The following is an 18,901-nucleotide window of genomic DNA, read 5'->3' as shown; positions in this document are numbered from 1 at the left end:
GATGTTGCCTGTATCCACATAATCTTCTTGCACAGTTTGTAATGTTTATAAAGAACAGGGGTCACATATGGCTGGCTGGCAGAGAGAGACAATAAGCTTGGATTAGCATTAAAAACTCTGAGCACTTAAAAAAGAATACAGCTATGTGTTACAAAAGTAAATGGTTACAGCTGTGACTAGAGAACTCCCTTCCTTCAAACATGGCTCTGTGTCTCCCTCCCAAATGTCTGATGGCTCATTAAATTATTTATAGAAAACATACCATCTTTGAAAGCTCAGGACCTGAAGCTACCATGCAAGTTACTTGCCTGGTGAGGCATATAACATGTGTTTGTGTGTTGGCAGTTGCAAAGCATCAAGGGTCTGACGCTGTACCCAAAAATATACCAAAGCACTTTTCATCCAGGTTTGGGGCACAGAGGGTTGTTGTGCAAACAACTCCTTTTTGGGACATTCTTAAAAACCCAGTGCTAGATTGCCAGTAGGCTTAACAGCCCCCATGCTGTGGTTCTGTACTGCTCGGAGCAGGAGCAAGAGCTGGCTATAGACAACCAAGGCTGGCTTTAACTGTGTGAGATACTTGTAAGCAGGAAATAAACAGTTAGCTCTCAAAGAAAAGAGAGAAAAATAAGGCCAGTAAGAAATGCAGCCTTCCCCCTTCATCCTCTGTAGCTTCCTGCGGTTTAGCAATGTCAATGTACAATGGTGTATTTTAACACTGCCTGCTGATTATTCAAGTGACAATATAAAATAAATTACAGTGCTGCAAAGAATATACTGAAGATATAGTGCCCAGAAAATGCTGTGCACTTGAATGGAGAGTTTTGCTTTAGAACAAAAAGTCTGAAGCTGCGCAGCAAGACAGAAGGAAGAGTGAAGCCTGTGCTTTGCGAAGGGAAAAAAATCCATTGTTTTGCTACATTTATTATGTCCCCAAAGCATTTTTAAAGACATTTTTCCTCTTGTTCAAACCTTCTGTGCCCTGTGCATTGAGGGGAAGGGCAAAGGAGTAGGGGAAATGGTTCCAAGGGACCCGTAGGCCACAAGGAGGGGGACTGGAGTAAATACATCTTACTTCTCTCTGTTCTTGAGCCTGCAGCAGACTCTGACAGATAAACTTGTCTCCGAGCTCCCACTGGCAATCTGACACCACGCCTCACTTACTCTGTTGCAAGGGAGGCATCTCATGCTGAGAGGAACTGAAGAGCAGAGCATAGATGGGGTATTGAATGATTGATATGCTTGCTTTGTATGGTTTGAGTTGGTGCAATATGCAGTTTGGCAACTAGGGATCTGGTTCTCAGTTGCAATATGAACCCTTTGTGCAGCTCTGGCAGTGCAAAGGGTTGTTAAAATGGCTTAACTGGCTATTAGGGAATTCCCCCTCCTTGTGGCCTACAAGGGGTGGAAGTGAGGGAGAGTGGGGCAGCATGAGGCACCATCCCTGCTCCCTGAGAGGTCCTTCCCCATCAGGAGTTCAAGTTCAAAGGACCAGCCCAGCTCCATCAGACCTGGGCTCTGCTTTGGCAAAGCATAGGAGGTTCTCCAGAGGGGAAAATCTGCTGCCAGAGGGATGCTCTTAGTTTGCCTCCAAGTGTCCCCATCTCCTGCCCATTAGTAACAGGGCCTGGGACGTGGTAGGAGGAGGGCACCCACAGCTCTAGCTCAGCGATAGCTTCTCTCTCTGGCAGACCTCCTGTAGTTCCTCCCATTCTGAGTAGAAAATGATTTCCCTCCCAATTGTTGGTTCTGGTTGCTTATTTTGTTGATCAGAATAAATGAACACTACAATGAATGGGAGTTAGGGGCATGAGGGATGGGGCAGAGAGGAGCCCATGGAGCTAGAAAGCCAGGCTGCCCACTGAGGCCAGGTATCTTGGGCCCTGCAGTGGGGCTGGAGACTGATGGGTAGTGAAAGCCAGTAAGTCATCTGGAAGCTCTGATTCCCAGCCCCACTGTCAACTGCTGTGCCATTTATTCATGCTTCTCCCTGTATCCATGCTCCCCTGCCCTTCCTGCTGCCCTCCACAGTTGGTGAGCCTGGAAGCAGAGACCCACTTAGACTTCCTCAAGTCTGTTAGGGTTTGTCTACACTGCTTCTGGGAGGCACGATTCCAGCATGGGTAGACACACCCTAGGTCTGCTCAAGCTTAAAAACTGCAGTGTGGATGTTGCTGCACGGGCAGTGGCTCAAGTTAGCTACCCAAGTCCAATCCCGTCAGCCCCCCTGGGTCTGAGTTCAAGTGGCTAGCCTGAGCCACCACCTGTACCGTAATGTCCTAATGCTGTTTTTAGCATGCTAGCTTGAGCAGGGCTAGCACAAGTCTGTCTGCCTGTACTGGGACACTCACCTCCCAGCTAAAGTGTAGACATACCCTTAGACTAGCACAAACCCCAGGAGCCACAAGCTTTAGGTCTCTGACGATCTGCGCTTCAACACCCACTCTCCTCTCCTGGCTTCTTTCATGGCCCCTTGTTACTAACGGTGGTGTGGGAGGAGACAGGGAGAGAGAATTGACCCCTAAATTGTCAAGGTCTGTGAGTTTACAGCTATCCCTTGTAACATCAGAAAAGGAAGTTGCTGACAGGTCTGAGCTGTCCTGTTCTGACAAAGATGCATTTGGTTATCTTGAGTATGGGAAATAACTTTGTTTAATTGTAACATTTGAAAAGAGTCCTATAGTTGAGATGTGTATTTGTGGGGACTATGGCTGTCCAGCTAGAGTGACCACTTCTTCCCCCCCCCCCCCCCCGACCCCCTGTACCCCTGATGCCCATGAAATTATAAGAGCAAAATTTCAAATGTGGCACATTTTTAAAGCAAAAGTTAGTACACATTTCTCTGCAAAAATGATATGGAAAATCGATTTGTCCTCATGAGACTAAATTCAGTCTTCAAAGTGTGAAACCGAGGGAGTTTTAGTCCTGCTTTGTGTTAACTTCATGGCAACTTTAACTATGCAGTCACTATAATTTTCTCTGTAAGATGCAAGTTTTATACAGTGTGTATATGTGGTGTATGCACGGAAATATATATTCTGTATGGTACCATAATCCTACGCATAGAATACCTAAATGAATGCCACCTGCCTCTTTACAGGAGAGTAAACCCTTTATTATAGTTATCTTTCTAGTAGGGACAATCCATAATGTGTTCATTATCCAGTCTCGTTTTCTACCTATAATTTGTCTCACATTTCTCACACACCACAGGAAAGTGCGAAAGTCAAACAGCACTCTAAAGACTCTCCACCAATTAAAAAAAAGTCCATGGAGGCATACGGTAAAGAGCTGCAGTTTATCCCACCAATAGATTCTTTTCCAGCATATCCCTTTTTTCAAAGCCACCGTTGGCTGAAAAAATGTCTTCCTGTAGAAATTAAGCAATAGCTGAAGAATCCAGGTTGGGGGAAATTCAACTCTTTCCCCACACACAGCTTGAGTGATTGATTGAGGTTGAAATGAATTCTTCCCTAATTGATAGCTGGCTGAATAGAAGAACAACTCTGTATGGATGCTATTCCCATGCGTGGATTGGAATAGTGGCTTCTTCTCTCCTTTCCCTGCTCTCAGCCATGGAGGGATTATGTAAATGATTTAGGGCAACTCTGTGCTCAGGTGAGGTTTACTTATTTGCAGATCCATACTGTGCACTCCATATAACTGCCACACGTTCCTGGCAGCGGATAGACAATCTCTACATATTTAACAGCCTACTTAGCACTTTCCTACTCTGGAGTGAGAGTTTTCCAATATTGTTTTCCAACATCCCTATTTATAGTGTTGAAATATGCAGCTAAACAAATGTCATTGCACAGAAGTGAGAAAGTAAAAATAATACACCTTTTTGTGAATGTTTTCCACTGAAGCAATAAAGAGTCACATGACCTCCTGTGCACCAGAGGTCCACAGTAGGAAGTATTCTCACTTGACAGCTCTAACAAAGGCCTAATGTCTGTTGCTGATTGCCAGTGTTTGACAGCGAAGTGAATCACTTTTTAGAGACAATGACTTGTTTACTTTTCACTGAAACTTGAACTGAAGATATTTCATATTAGAATTGGAGCAAATTTACCAGCTGTTTCATCCCACTGTGCTTTTCTGGCGGGTCTACAAGATAGAATGCCAAGTAAGACTAATAAATCAAGCTGAGTATGAAAGGATTAGTGGCAGAATACAGTATATATGCCTGAAACCATAGGAAAATACCTTTCTCCATCGATCCCTGGGAATTTCTGATGTTTTCTGTGTTTGAGTCAGTGACTGATCTCAAATATAGAGGGGAAGGGGGTCCTGTTCTTTTGTTATTACCTATAGTGAGACATTTATTTCTTGAAAGGCACATCTTGTATTGGTGATGTGGATCATGTACATAACATTGATAGATGTAGTTCTAGAATCAGGCTGTGTTCTATCCAGCTGGGAAAATATGGAAAAGATGAGCATAAAGTGCTTTCAGAGGCTTGCCATGACCCAGCAGAACACAATGTAGTATCGCAAGAAATTAAAGTCCCACTTCTCACTGCTCATTTTTTCTCCCTTTATCTCTGTTTAGTTTCTCCAGATCTCTTTGCTTACATGCTGTATTAAGGTGATCTCTGTTTCACTCAGGGTCTGGGAATAGTATCATTTATGAAATTAGAAATCCATTTAGGACTGTCTGTGGTTGGAGGGATCACAACTTAATATTTTAAATAATTTATTTCCGTGGGCGACAGGTGAACAAGCCTCTGCCTGAGGCCCCGCCCCTCCCCATCGGCTGCCCCTCCCCCACCAGAGCCCAGAGCGCACGCACACACCCCCCACAGCCACCAGCCCCTCTGTGCACCCCCATCACCGGGCTGAGTGGCATGGCCCCAGCCCCAGCACCTCCAACCCAGCCTGCCTGCTCCACCCTCTTGGCCATGGAAGAGCGTGAAGTGAACTGGAAGGAGGCAGGAGGAAACCTGGGGGCGGAGCATGGGCGGGGCCATGCCAGGCTGTTTGGGGAGGCACAGCCTCCCTCAGCCTATGATATCCATCACCCATGTTTATTTCCCTTTTTAATTAACTCTTGCAGCTCCAAGGCTCCGTTTACTGATGGGTGGGTAAAAAGTCCAGAACTTGCATAGAGTAAGGCATCACCCCTTCTCCTGCCCTGGCTTTGCTTGCTCTGTCTCTGGTCATTCCAGCCTTTGCCCCTGCTGCATGCAGCTTTATAGTTTCCACCCCTAGTAGCAGGAGTAAGATGTGGGGTTCTCCAAACTATGGTTACCACCTTCTAATTGCTGGTAACTGGACCCCCGAGGCCTTGACCCTGCCCCGCCTCTTCCCTGAGACCTCACATCCTTCCCCGAGGTCCCACCCCTCTCCTCCTCTTTCCCAAGGCCCCATCCCATCACTCACTTCTCTCCCTTTCTCCCCCAATCACTTGCTGGATCATCTCAAGGAGCCTGCCTGCAGGTATGAGACAACCACAGCTGAGCAGGGCTGGCCCAGCACTTCCCTCTGCCCTGCAGTAACTGGTTTTTTGGTTCGGATGCCATTTAGGGTTGCCAGGTCCCCAAAAACGGGCACCTGGCAACCTTATCATAGAATCATAGAATATCAGGGTTGAAAGGGACCTCAGGAGGTCATCTAGTCCAACCCCCTGTTCAAAGCAGGACCAATCCCCAACTAAATCATCCCAGCCAGGGCTTTGTCAAGCCTGACCTTAAAAACCTCCAAGGATGGAGATTCCACCACCACCCCGAAGTAACCCATTCCAGTGCTTCACCTCCCTCCTAGTGAAAAAGTTTTTCCTAATATCCAACCTAAACCTCCCCCACTACAACTTGAGACCCTTACTCCTTGTTCTGTCATATGGTACCACTGAGAATAGTCTAGATCCATCCTCTTTGGAACCCCCTTTCAGGTAGTTGAGAGCAGCTATCAAATCCCCCCTCATTCTTCTCTTCCGCAGACTAAACAATCCCAGTTCCCTCAGCCTCTCCTCATAAATCATGTGTTCCAGCCCCCTAATCATTTTTGTTGCCCTCTGCTAGACTCTTTCCAATTTTTCCACATCCTTCTTGTAGTGTGGGGCCCAAAACTGGACACAGTACTCCAGATGAGGCCTCACCAGTGCCGAATAGAGGGGAACGATCACTTCCCTTGATCTGCTGGCAATGCTCCTGCTTATACAGCCTAAAATGCCATTAGCCTTCTTGGCAACAAGGGCACACTGTTGACTCATATCCAGCTTCTCATCCACTGTAAGGTCCTAGGTCCTTTTCTGAAGAACTGCTGTCTAGCCACTCGGTCCCTAGTCTGTAGTAGTGCATGGGATTCTTTCTTCCTAAGTGCAGGATTCTGCACTTGTCCTTGTTGAACCTCATCAGATTTCTTTTGGCCCAATCCTCTAATTTGTCTAGGTCCCTCTGTCTCCTATCCCTACCCTCCAGCATATCTACCACTCCTCCCAGTTTAGTGTCATCTGCAAACTTGCTGAGGATGCAATCCACGCCATCCTCCAGATCATTAATGAAAATATTGAACAAAACCTTAAATGGCACCCAGACACAGAAGCCAAAAACCAGACTGTCCCAGGTAAATCCTAGACAGGTAGCAACCCTACTCCAAACCCCGCTCCCAAGACAGGGATGTGGTGCAGAAATATTTCTCTTCTTAGGCCCAGGCTACATTAGGGAAATATTAGTAAAGTTTCTCACTGTTGCTAACATTAGTTTGGTGTCATTGGTGTTAGCAACACTGGGCATCCTAGTGTCAGTGCAGCTTGGGCTGCTGGCACAGTTTTCAGCACCATATCTTCTAACTCTGCTGGGGATAAGCCTAATCCACATGGTGCTGACAGCCACGTCTGTGGCCCAAACCCCATGTACACTAGGGCTCCCTATGTTGCAACTGTAAGTAAGACCTAAGGATGTATCTACACTGCACCTGGGAGCCAGCCTCCCAGCGTGGGTAGACAGACTTGAGCTAGCATGCTAAAAAAAAGCACTATGGATGTGGTGGCTTTGGTGGTGGCTCAGGCTGTGGCTTGTGCAGCAACGTGGGCTCTTCCTTGGTCTGAGCTTGGGTGGCTAGCCTGAGTCTCTGCCAGAGCTGCAATGTCCACACTGTTATTTTTAGCCACTAGCTTATGTCCCGCTCCGGCAGGTCTGTCTGTCCAGGCTGGAGGGCGAGCTCCTTGCTGAAGTGTAGACATAACCTTAGAGAAAAAGTTTTAGGTAGAATTCCTGCTACTAGGCTACCTCCCCACTCTGGTGCTATTTTGGATTCCAGCTCATGCTGGTGTGAGAGCACAACCAGCAACCTCTGCATCCACCCAGAAAGCAAGGCAGGATGGGACTGGCAGGATGTGCAAGGCAGGAGCTGTGCAACTGGGACTATCAAGCCAAGGAGAATTTTTTTTAATTAAAACACACACAAACGGGGGACTGGCTCTGGATAAAATTTATTCATTTGAAAAGTGATGTCAGATGAAAAGATGCAAGCCCCTACTTCCACTTGTTTGACACATTATGTTTATCTGGACACTGCAGGCACCTCTAGTAATCTGGCATTTCATAGAGCTCTTCCCATCCATAAGAGTCTCACATGGTAGGGGCACCAGCGAGCCAGCACCCAGCATGCTGCAAAAGAGTGGAGAGAAGGGGAAGTTTTATCACAGGACCCTGGGGCAGGTCACTACCCTGACAAAAACTCCATGAAAATTTTAAGGACCTGTTTGAAGGGCCCCCAGATGGTAAACTACATGATATTCAAATTGCCTGCCTCAGAGAGAGGCAGGGCTGAGCTGGCTCTACCTCGATTAAAATCTGTGGTTCTACAAATGTGTGTGTTCCCAATCCATTAAGCAATCCTTATACCTGTGCTGCTCAGACCTCAGGGGGTCAGGAGCCAAATTAGCGATTGCTATTACTCAAAAGAGCCACAGCAGTGTGAATTCATTTTTTCATTTACTATAGTACTATATAAGGTCATGTTTAAACAGCATGATAGGGAAATATTATTATTATTATTTTATCAACGACAATTGCTTAATAACATAGTAAAAGCATCCCAATTTGGTTAATAATTAAATCATACAGTGTTTGAATATCACATGCTGCAAAGAGCCACTTGTGGCTCGTGAGCTTCAGACTGCCTTATACATTGGGAACTGGAAATAAAATAGCATTTTCAGGATTAAATAATTGGAATAAGGAAATATTGAATGCCCTCCAATTCTTAAGATCTTAAATCCTTCAAGACTTGAAACCATTAATGTTCCGCCTGTGTCTGCTGAGTCAGTGGCACTGGCAACCAGGAGATGCAGATAATGTTAGAAACAATGGCGATTTTTTTGTTCTGCCTCCATCTATTGCTTGGTTGACTCCCAAAGACCAGCTTAGTGGCAGCTGGCTCCTACCATAGGACAGTCTCCAAGGTGGTTGTGTTGCTGATCATCGAAATCCAAGTCTACAAAAGAGTAACAAATCATCACAGCACTCCCAGTTTAGAAAAAAGGCCTGAACTTTAGAATAAAGTTCAAGCATGTGCTGTCATGCTCACAGAATGAAAACATGCTATAAGGGATAAAGCTGTGTGAAGCACTGATTTTTCAGTTTGCGTTCCAATCTAAAAAAATAGAATCAAAATAGTTTCAAGTGATGAGATGAAAATTTTCTGGCAAATCAGAAAGTCAAAAACAGTTTTCGTTTTAGGGTGTATTAAGTGTTTAGTTTTATTTTTGAAACATTTGCATGTTTGAAACATTTCAAAATATTTCATTTCATTAACTTATTTTTTAATAAAATGGAAGCAGATTTCAAAATAAAACTGAAATGTGTAATTTCAAAAATGTCAATTGAACATTTCTATTTTTTAAAATTTTTATTTGTTAAAGGTCTTTTTTAGCCAAACCAATTTGGTGAATTCTGCACAAATTTGCTAAATGTTTCAGTTGAATCAAGTCAGCATTTGATGGCAAAAAAAGGTGGATATTTTTGAGAAATTTCACCTGGCTCTGATGTGCCTGCATCACTCCATGAGGTTTAAGCTGCATGTTTTTCCCTCCTCATGGTTTTAAAACAGGTTGTGCTAATTGCATGTGTTAATTAAAATATCAGCTCCATAGACTACAAACTCACTACCTTAAAAATATAAGAGAGGTGCTGTGGCTACCGAGCTGTACAATTTTGGATTAGAAGCCATGTGAACTGGCGGGTGTTAACTTAAAGGAACCCCTCCTGTATTGTTCTCTGAATTCAACAAAGAAATATATTGAAAATAATATCCAAAAAATGAATTAAAAATAGAAAATATGAGCGGCAGAGCTCAAAGAATGTCTGTTCCGTAGATTATTACCAAGATATGTGGGTATGCACAATTTCATGCAAATCAGACTTCATCTACTGTGTGTTTTGCTTCCGTAGTTAAAAATGAGATTAATAACAACCAGGATTTTCTCAACACCTCATACATAGTATGTTCATTTTGGGAAGTGGTAAGAAATAGAGTGAATGTGATTCTGGACAGTGACATCCCCAGTGATCTGAAAATATTTGCACGAGGTGACCTGAATAGTCTCTGGAATATAAATGAACCACAAAAGAAATTTTCTATTAAGAGCAAATGCAATTGCTAAAAGGATGATACTGCTGAAATGGAAATGTGCAAAAGGATTAAAGCTTGCAGTAAGATACACAGGGTTAAGTGAACTGACAAATGTAGAGAAAATCACCTTGAGTTTGAATAAGCAAGAGAGGGTTTTTTTTAGGAAATCTGGTAATTATTTTGAGAGATTTATGATTGAATTATCATACCATACATAATAAGTTACTGTTGTAAATTAGACTATCTAGAACTTGTTTATTTATTAGAATAATAATACATAATCATGTAGTTATGCCAGGATCTCAAAAAACTCAAGTATCTGAAACAAAACTTGAGAATTTTTAAAAGGAGAAAAAATAATTTTTGGTACATTTCTATAAATTCTCCATCCATACAGCAGCTGTGGAAATGATTTTTGTACAGCTTAACAAAGATTTGCATTTTAGACAGTGCTTTTCGTCTGCTGGCCACAAAGAACTTTCTAAAGAGGGGTAAGTATTGCTGATCCTGTGTTATAGATGCGGAAACTGAAACACAGAGAGGTTAAGTGAGCTGGCAAAAGTTACAGAGTATCCGTGGCACAGAAAGGACTGGAACTTACTTCTGTGCTCTATTCTCTAGACCATGGTGCCTCATTGTATTTGGTAGTATGTGAAATGGGCATAATCAGCTCGGTTCAAAAGTTTTCAGTGCTTGTTGTTAAGGTAGTGCTCTGTATTTCCAGTCAAGTGAAGTCCAGTGTTATCCCAGTGATAGTTCTGATTGCTGTGTGTTAAGGTTACATCAGAATGTTCATTGTAATGCCCCAGTCTTATAAATTTCTGAGATTCTTCTTTTGGGCTGCATTTTGCCATGCTTGATCTCAGCCAAGTCCTGTTCACCTTATTCATACAAGTAGTCCCACTGAAGCCTGCAGTAAGGGCCTAAGAATCAAATCTTTGTATTGTAACCTCACTGGGGCAAAGACTATGTGTCTTTCTCTCTCTGCAGCACCTAGCGCATTACTGGCTCTCAATAAATAATAGTAGTTGTTCACTAACGGGCTATTAATTGTATCTATTAATATGTAAATCATATGATATTCAGCACTAATAATTAACCACATGTGTTTAATATAAATCCTTACAAGCAGTGCTTGAAGTCTTACAAGCAAACTATAATCTCTGTTCTTATAGCAGTTCTGAATTATATACTTCTTAGCTGAACATTTTGTGTACTAGAAAGTCCAGTACAAGTTAAGGTAGGTAAAGCATTCCTTCCCATTGTGATTTAAAAAAAAAAATAGTGCTAACCAGAAATGAATTTCACCTCTGTTTTGCATAGCTTTGTATGTTAGTATGTCTATATTTTCAGCAACGTGCGTAAAAATAACTTTCCTTTGACAGGACAACTATTACAAACGGAAGAATTGGTAGGGGAAGTAGAAGTGGGTGGCAACTTAGGCAGCAGTGACCATGAGATGGATGAGTTCAGGATCCGGACAAAAGGAAGAAAGGAGAGTAGCAAAATATGGACCCTGGACTTCAGAAAAGCAGACTTAGACTCCCTTAAGGAACTGATGGGCAGAATCCCCTGGGAGGCTAATATGAGGGGGAAAGGAGTCCAGGAGAGGTGGCTGTGTTTTAAAGAAGCCTTATTGAAGGCACAGGAACAAACCATCCCAATGTGCAGAAAGAGTAGCAAATATGGCAGGCAACCAGCTTGGCTTAACAGTGAAATCTTTGATGAACTTAAAAAGAAAGCTTACAAGAAGTGAAATTTGGACAGATGACTAGGGAGGAGTATAAAAATATTGCTAGAGCATGCAGGGGTATAATCAGGAAGGCCAAGGCACAATTGGAGTTGCAGCTAGCAAGGGATGTGAAGGGTAACAAGAAGGGTTTCTACAAGTATGTCAGCAACAAGAAGGTGGTCAGGGAAAGTGTGGGACCCTTACTGAATGGGGGAGGCAACATAGTGACAGATGGTGTGGAAAAAGCTGAAGTACTCAATGCTTTTTTTGCCTTGGTCTTCACAGACAAGATCAGCTCCCAGACTGCTTCACTGGGCAACACAGTATGGGGAGGAGGTGAGCAGCCCTCCATGGTGAAAGAACAGGTTAAGGACTATTAGGAAAGCTGGACATGCACAAGTCTATGGGTCCAGATCTAATGCATCCAAGGGTGCCGAGGGAGTTGGCTGATGTGATTGCAGAGCCATGGGCCATTATCTTTGAAAATTCGTGGCGATTGGAAAAAGGCAAATATAGTGCCCATATTTAGAAAAGGGAAGAAAGAGAATGCAGGGAACTACAGACTGGTCAGCCTCACTTCAGTCCCCAGCAAAATCATGGAGCCGGTCCTCAGGGAATCCATTTTGAAGCACTTGGAGAAGAGGAAGGTGATCAGAAACAGTCAGCATGGATTCACCAAGGGCAAGTCATGCCTGACCATCCTGATTGCCTTCTATGATGAGATAACTGGCTCTGTGGATATGGGGGAAGCAGTGGATATGATATCTCTTGACTTTAGCAAAGCTTTTGATACAGTCTCCCACAGTATTCTTGCCAGCAAGTTAAAGAAGTATAGATTGGATGAATGGACTATAAGGCGGATAGAAAGCTGGCTAGATTGTCGGGCTCAACGGCTAGTGATCAACGGCTCGATGTCTAGTTGTCAGTCAGTATCAAGCAGAATGCCTCAGGGTCTGCCCTGGGGCTGGTTTTGTTCAACATCTTTATTAATGATCTGGATGATGGGATGAATTGCACCCTCAGCAAGTTTGCAGATGACACTAAACTGGGAGGAGAGGTAGATACGCTGGAGGGTAGGGATAGGATACAGAGGGACCTAGACAAATTGGAGGATTGGGCCAAAAGAAATCTCATGAGGTTCAACAAGGACAAGTGCAGAGTCCTGCACTTAGGACGGAAGAATCCCATGCAATGCTACAGACTAGGGACCGAGTGGCTAGGCAGCAGTTCTGCAGAAAAAGTCCTGGGGATTACAGTGGATGAGAAGCTGGATATGAGTCAACAGTGTGCCCTTGTTGCCAAGAAGGCCAACGGCATATTGGGCTGTATTAGTAGGAGCATTGCCAGCAGATCGAGGGACGTGATCGTTCCCCTCTAATCAGCACTGGTGAGGCCACACCTGGAGTATTGTGTTCAGTTTTGGTCCCCCCACCACAGAAGGGATGTGGACAAATTGGAAAGAGTCCAGCGGAGGGCAACAAAAATGATTAGGGGGTTGGGGCACATGACTTATGAGGAGAGGCTGAGGGAACTGGGGTTATTTAGTCTGCAGAAGAGAAGAGTGAGGGGGATTTGATAGCAGCCTTCAACTACCTGAAGGGAGGTTCCAAAGAGGATGGAGGTAGGCTGTTCTCAGTGGTGGCAGATGACAGAACAAGAAGCAATGGTCTCAAGTTGCAGTGAGGGAGGTCTAGGTTGGATATTAGGAAACACTATTTCACTAGGAGGGTGGTGAAGCACTGGAATAGGTTACTTCGGGAGGTGGTGGAATCTCCATCCTTAGAGGTTTTTAAGGCCCCGCTTGACAAAGCCCTGGCTGGGATGATTTAGTTGGGGACTGGTCCTGCTTTGAACAGGGGGTTGGACTAGATGACCTCCTGAGGTCTCTTCCAACCCTAATCTTCTATGATTCTATTTAAACTGGCTAAATAAAATAATGGAATTTAATAAATAACCCCTAGATAAGAATCATTAAACTACAGCACTACAAAATGGATCCATTCATTCCACAGATCAGTTTACAGCACAGTATACTTCATCCAAACATTAGGGCATTAAATACATACCCACAGCAGAATAAAGAGAGGGGCTGATTTATCATTGTACTGCACCTTGTGTACTCACTTGCGATAGTACAAAGACAGTGTAAAGTCAGCGTGAAATGCTAGCTTCTAATTTACCAATTTAGATGCAAGCCAACAGTGAATTGGCCTGAAGGATCAATGTACTTTGTTTATATTGCAGGTAGATGCAGGGGTGTGTGTGTGTGTATTTGGTGGAGAGTGTTTATTTCTGGGCTAATTTTGGACTCTTGCCTGAATAAGGGCTGCAGGATGTGGCCCTTTGAATCGTGCTAAGGCACAAAGGTACAGCCATGATTAAAGTATGTTAACAATGCATTCTGTTCTATGTGGATTCTTATACTGGTTCTTCACCACCAAGGTATCTGAGTGCCTTCCAGTAGTGCATTAAGTGACATGCGTAACATCTGCCACGTGTGGTTCATTTTCTCTTTCATTCTCTCCCCAGGGGAATTGTGTGTGCAATAAAGTGTTTTGTCTTGGTTTGGGGTTTGTTTTTTTAATGTACATGCTGCTGTTTGTTAATGCTAGAAGTGCGCCTGGCATGTGGAGCGCAAGGTGGTGAGGTTTGTGATGATCCTTCGTTTTTGTGGAAGTTTATTCAACAGTCTTGGACCGATGCCAGAGAAAACTCTGTCTCTTACACAGATGATATTTACCTTTTAGGTAGAAAAGTTCCATTGTGCCAAAAAGAGTGGTGTTGTTGACTACAGTCCTCATCTCAGAGTTTTAGGCAATAGTTTAGTGATGATATTGTTATGCTGTTATGTTGGTAGTGGTGGTGTGTGTTGGATATATGGTAGCTATGTTTCATTCAGCCCAAATGAGGGAACAATTAAATGCCTCTTTGTTTAGTGATAGCTGATACAAGACAAGCCACTGCTCAAATCACAGAGCTGCATGGCAAGACCGGAGCAGAAGCTGAGATCTTGTCTACACTTGAAAGTTAATTTGGATTAAATTAGGGTGTGAATTTAAAGCATGATAGCTATTCCTGAATAACTCCATGTGCGGACACACTTACTCCAGAATAAGAATGTCCACCATGGAGTTATTCCAGAATAGCTATTATGGAACAACTCCATGTGTAGAGAACGACTGAGCCATGCATGCTCTGATCTGATTGCAAATGCAGGGTTTGGGGATTGATCGGATTATAGCTCTGTGTGTGTCTACATGTAGACAAGCAGAGATACAGCAGGAAAAAGCCAGAGAAGCATTGGAGGAAACACAGGGGGATGGCTTCTTTTGTGTACAGTGCTAGCTGGCGAGGCTTGAATTTCTGAAAAAGGAAATTGCCTAGTGTTTGATTCTTACTGAGTTCAGGGAAATAGGTTTTTTATATTCATTCTTTGTAAACTAACAGGATGGCACCCAAGAAATACCTGACTCCATCAATTTCTCTTCCTGATGGAAATGCCTGGCCAGGGCCTGAATATTGGCTAACCACTTGGGGCAAAAGAGGCAACAGTATTTTATGATCTGCTTGGCTATGTGGACTTCTTGGGTCAAATTCTGACCTGTTATAAGAGGTACAGTATGCTGTTAATTTGTGGATTTCCCCACCTCTGAATTTGCTCCCTTGCATAATGGCTTAACTGCTACTTTTTTTAATTTAAATGTAAAAAGTTGATAATGATAATAAAACATACACATGCATTTAATATTCCCATACTGTTCCCCCCTTCCCATCTTTTGTTCCCTGTCAATAAGCAAGATCTTTCATTAGTGGTTTGCTCAGTCAGAAAGTGATTCTACACTATTTCCTGCGGAAGTGGGGTGGCTGTAAAGAAGCAAAAAGAAAAGGAGTACTTGTGGCACCTTAGAGACTAGATGAAGACTAGACTTAGAGACTGATGAAGTGAGCTGTAGCTCACGAAAGCTCATGCTAAAATAAATTGGTTAGTCTCTAAGGTGCCACAAGTACTCCTTTTCTTTTTGCGAATACAGACTAACACGGCTGTTACTCTGAAACCTGTAAAGAAGCAGTAATTCCTTTACATTCTATAACCATGACATTTTTCTCTATCATCATGGAGCATTTGACTCATATGCCCTAGAAAATAACTCCTCACTCCCACTCTGCACTCATACATTGAGCTGAGATCTCAACCTGGCCTGTAGTTCTGAGATGCAAACTCATGATTAAAACTGCTTGATGCAGGAGGTCAGTTATTCCATATCCTGAGCCTCAGGCGTTCATAAAGCTGCTATTTAGGGGGGAGTGTAGGGAATTGAAAGAGGTGTTAATGCTTTTTAATGTTTGTCGAAGTCACACACAAAAGGCGTCAGAATATGTCTAACTCAGAAAGGGGGGAAAGATCATTACAGGGCTCAATCCTGATTCCTTTCAAGTCAGTTGGAGTTTTACCGTTGACTTTAATGGGAGCAGGATCAGGCTGTTAAATGTCATCCATTCGTGTGGTTTTTTTGGAAAAGTCAATATTTTGTTTGTGAAGAGTTAAGAGGTCTGTAATTTCTTATGCAAGGATGGATGTGTGAGGAGAGAGAATGAATGGCAGAGACTTAGAAGTGTAAGCCAGTACTTTTCTCATAATGACCTTACTCTCTCCCTTTGCAATACATTAAAGTACATTGAGAAATTGGCCAGAGCAGCAGAATCCAGACCTGAATCAGGATTTTAAACTCCTCAAAATCCAGATCTGGGGTTTGGTTAAGACTCATCTTAAAGATAGGGTTAACTGACATTTGGAACCAGACCTGGGGTTGGAAATGAGCTGCCTAGTCTTGTCTGGTTTGTTACAATACTCTCAAAACATGCACAGTTCAGGGCTGCTTGCGTACACAGATTTGATATAGGCTCATCTCTAATTGCAGTTATTCAAAAGGCTTCTTCTTTGTCTGATTGCATAAAATGGTATTTGCATATGGACTAAAAAGCAACTGCCTGTCTAACTACTCACAAATGCACTCGCCAATCAGAAATCTTGAGAATTTGACTCAAATTCTGGTTAGTAACCTTTGTTTTATGAGCTATAATTCTCCCTTATGCTAAATTTGTGCTTTGTTATTTTAAATTCTAAAAGGCATGGGGAACTGTGTTGATGAAAAATAAATGGAGTAATCATGGGGGAAACACTCCTCACATCTGTTCTTCAGAGAGAGATTCTGATCTGCACATGAGGATTTTAGAACCACCACCAGGAAAACCTAGCTCTCAAACCTAGTTCTGACAGTATCTCAGTTAAATACAGCACTCTTAGCTGCCATGAACTCCTGTCATCCAGACTCCTCTAGCCTGTGACTAGCTGTCTTGTACTTCTCTCAATGAGCCAGACATCCTGCTAAATGCTTAGATGCACATCTTCAAAGTGCTTCAGGGACTTTTAGTCATCTGATTGTCCCATTGATTTTAATGGGAGCCCCAGGACCAGAGCCCCATATATTACTTGTAGAGATTGATTCAGGGCTCAGATACGTGCCTAAGACCTCATTTAGTCATTTCTGTATAGAGAGGAGTGAACTATTCCTAACTAATTCTTCATTCTATGAATGTTACCCTTTTTCATTTTCCAGAGACTTTGATTTTTATGAATTTATTTGTTATTTGAAATTACTTGATTATTTCTTGCAAACATGTTTTAGCAATTGGATTCCTCATAAACTCTTTGGAGACTCCCAATGAGTCAATAAAGCATTAATCCTAACATTCATTCTCATGTTTATTATATAATTAGGTATTTTAGGAGTAAAATCAGGAATGGTTAATCAGCAGAGCATTTACACCAAACTGCTTATTAATGTGAGTTTGATTTGTCCTGAGTAATGACGCATAAGTAACCACTAGTAAATATGGCAAGGATTTAAGAGGTATATGAATGGAGTGTGACTATAGTTAACTAGTGGAGCTTATCTCCTCTCTGCTCTCCTTGGTGGTTTTGTCAGCATTAAATTCAGGCACTGGATTTACTATTATTAGGTATTTCTTTAAAGTCTTGGTCATAAGAGTAATAATATGGTAGCACCCACTCGTGGTTCAAGCCCCCACTGTGCACACACATAACAAAATGACAAAGGAGCTTACAATGTAGTATGTGACACAGCTCTCTAGTTAGCATGTCAGATTAGCTGCAGAAAGTTGGGGGCTTTTCTCCTGTAAACAGGGTCCAGATCCAGGACCAAACTTGGACCCCTTAGACAGAGCATTTTTCCTAGCTCTGAAGGACACCCTCCTGAATGGCCTGTGGCCTTCCTCCCACTGCGGAGTTCTTTTACCCTTGCCCCAAATGAGGCTGGTGGATCTCCAGAATGAGGCAGGGACCTGCCTTGCACTTGCTGCTGACCTCAGGGCCTTGGTCTAAAGGTTCTGTCTTAACCCTCCCCTGCCCGTATATCTCCTGAGCATGTTTCTGCTAACATTAAAAAATACCATCCTAAGCGTTCTCTGGGAATGCTACAATGCTCAGTACTGAGCCCAGACCCCACTCTGACCTGTGCCTCCTCCCAGTAAATCCCATCTACAGTGGCCAAATAATCACGCTCACATTTCCTGTTAACCACAAGGAAAATGGAGTCCATTTCCTCTGTTCGACTTTCTTGAGAGACTCCCTTGTGATTTTTTTCCCTCCCCCCATTGAGTATTTCTATATCGTATCTCACTTTCTCCCCTCGCCAGTCAACCCTCTTTGCTAATTTGGTAGTTGTTTTCTTTGCCCCTACAATGTTATTCTCTCAACACACCCAGAGCCAATGCCCTTGGCAAGACAGCACCCTTATAAAATTACTTAGCAGGCTGCCTGTGTCTCTGCGGTGGGCCTTGGGGAACTATCACACTCTCTGCTGCACGCTTTCTTCTTTCCTAGAGATCTAACGCAATACTGTGACTAGTTACTTGGAGCTATATTTCCCTTTGTCCTGGAAAACTTTTATTTATTTTTAGTAAACGCTTGTCAGTATTTCTAACATTGTGCCTCCAGCCCCGTGGCCTGGATTGAAGCCACACAGCAGTCTGACAACCTGTTAGGCAAGTCTCCCATCAGTTAGGCTGCAGCTGTCATTGTATCTATTCTTAGCCTTCTTGTTACATGTTTGCAAATATCATAGGCTGCAGTTTCGGTGCTTTTTGGTTTATTTCTCTTCCATACCCAATTGAGAACATTTCATCTCATCTCCAGAACTCCTTGGCTCATTTCTTGTTCTTGCTTTCTAACCATCATAGCTTTATTATCCTATTTATGTATCCTTAGCAAGGTTACTCATCTGTTCCTTTTATGAATCCGGCTCTCTTTTACCCTAAAGCTCCTTAACTTGGGCCTTTTCGTTACTTTTTTGACATGCAACACTAAACACGGGGTTAGATCTTGATGCTTTACACTTCATTTTCCACTATTTCAGTACTTTCTCTAATATATATATAGACTAGCTAATCGCCATTTAAATCCACCATATTAAAATTATATCATCCCAGAGATACCATCCTTAGGAGCTGTTTTACTTCTGCTGGTGTTTGGACTATGGTCCTTTGCATTACATTAGTAGGTTCGTTGCA

This window comes from Eretmochelys imbricata, chromosome 10 (genome assembly GCF_965152235.1).
Source record: "Eretmochelys imbricata isolate rEreImb1 chromosome 10, rEreImb1.hap1, whole genome shotgun sequence".
NCBI classification, from domain to species: Eukaryota; Metazoa; Chordata; order Testudines; family Cheloniidae; genus Eretmochelys; species Eretmochelys imbricata.
Note: the sequence above shows the minus strand (reverse complement) of the source record.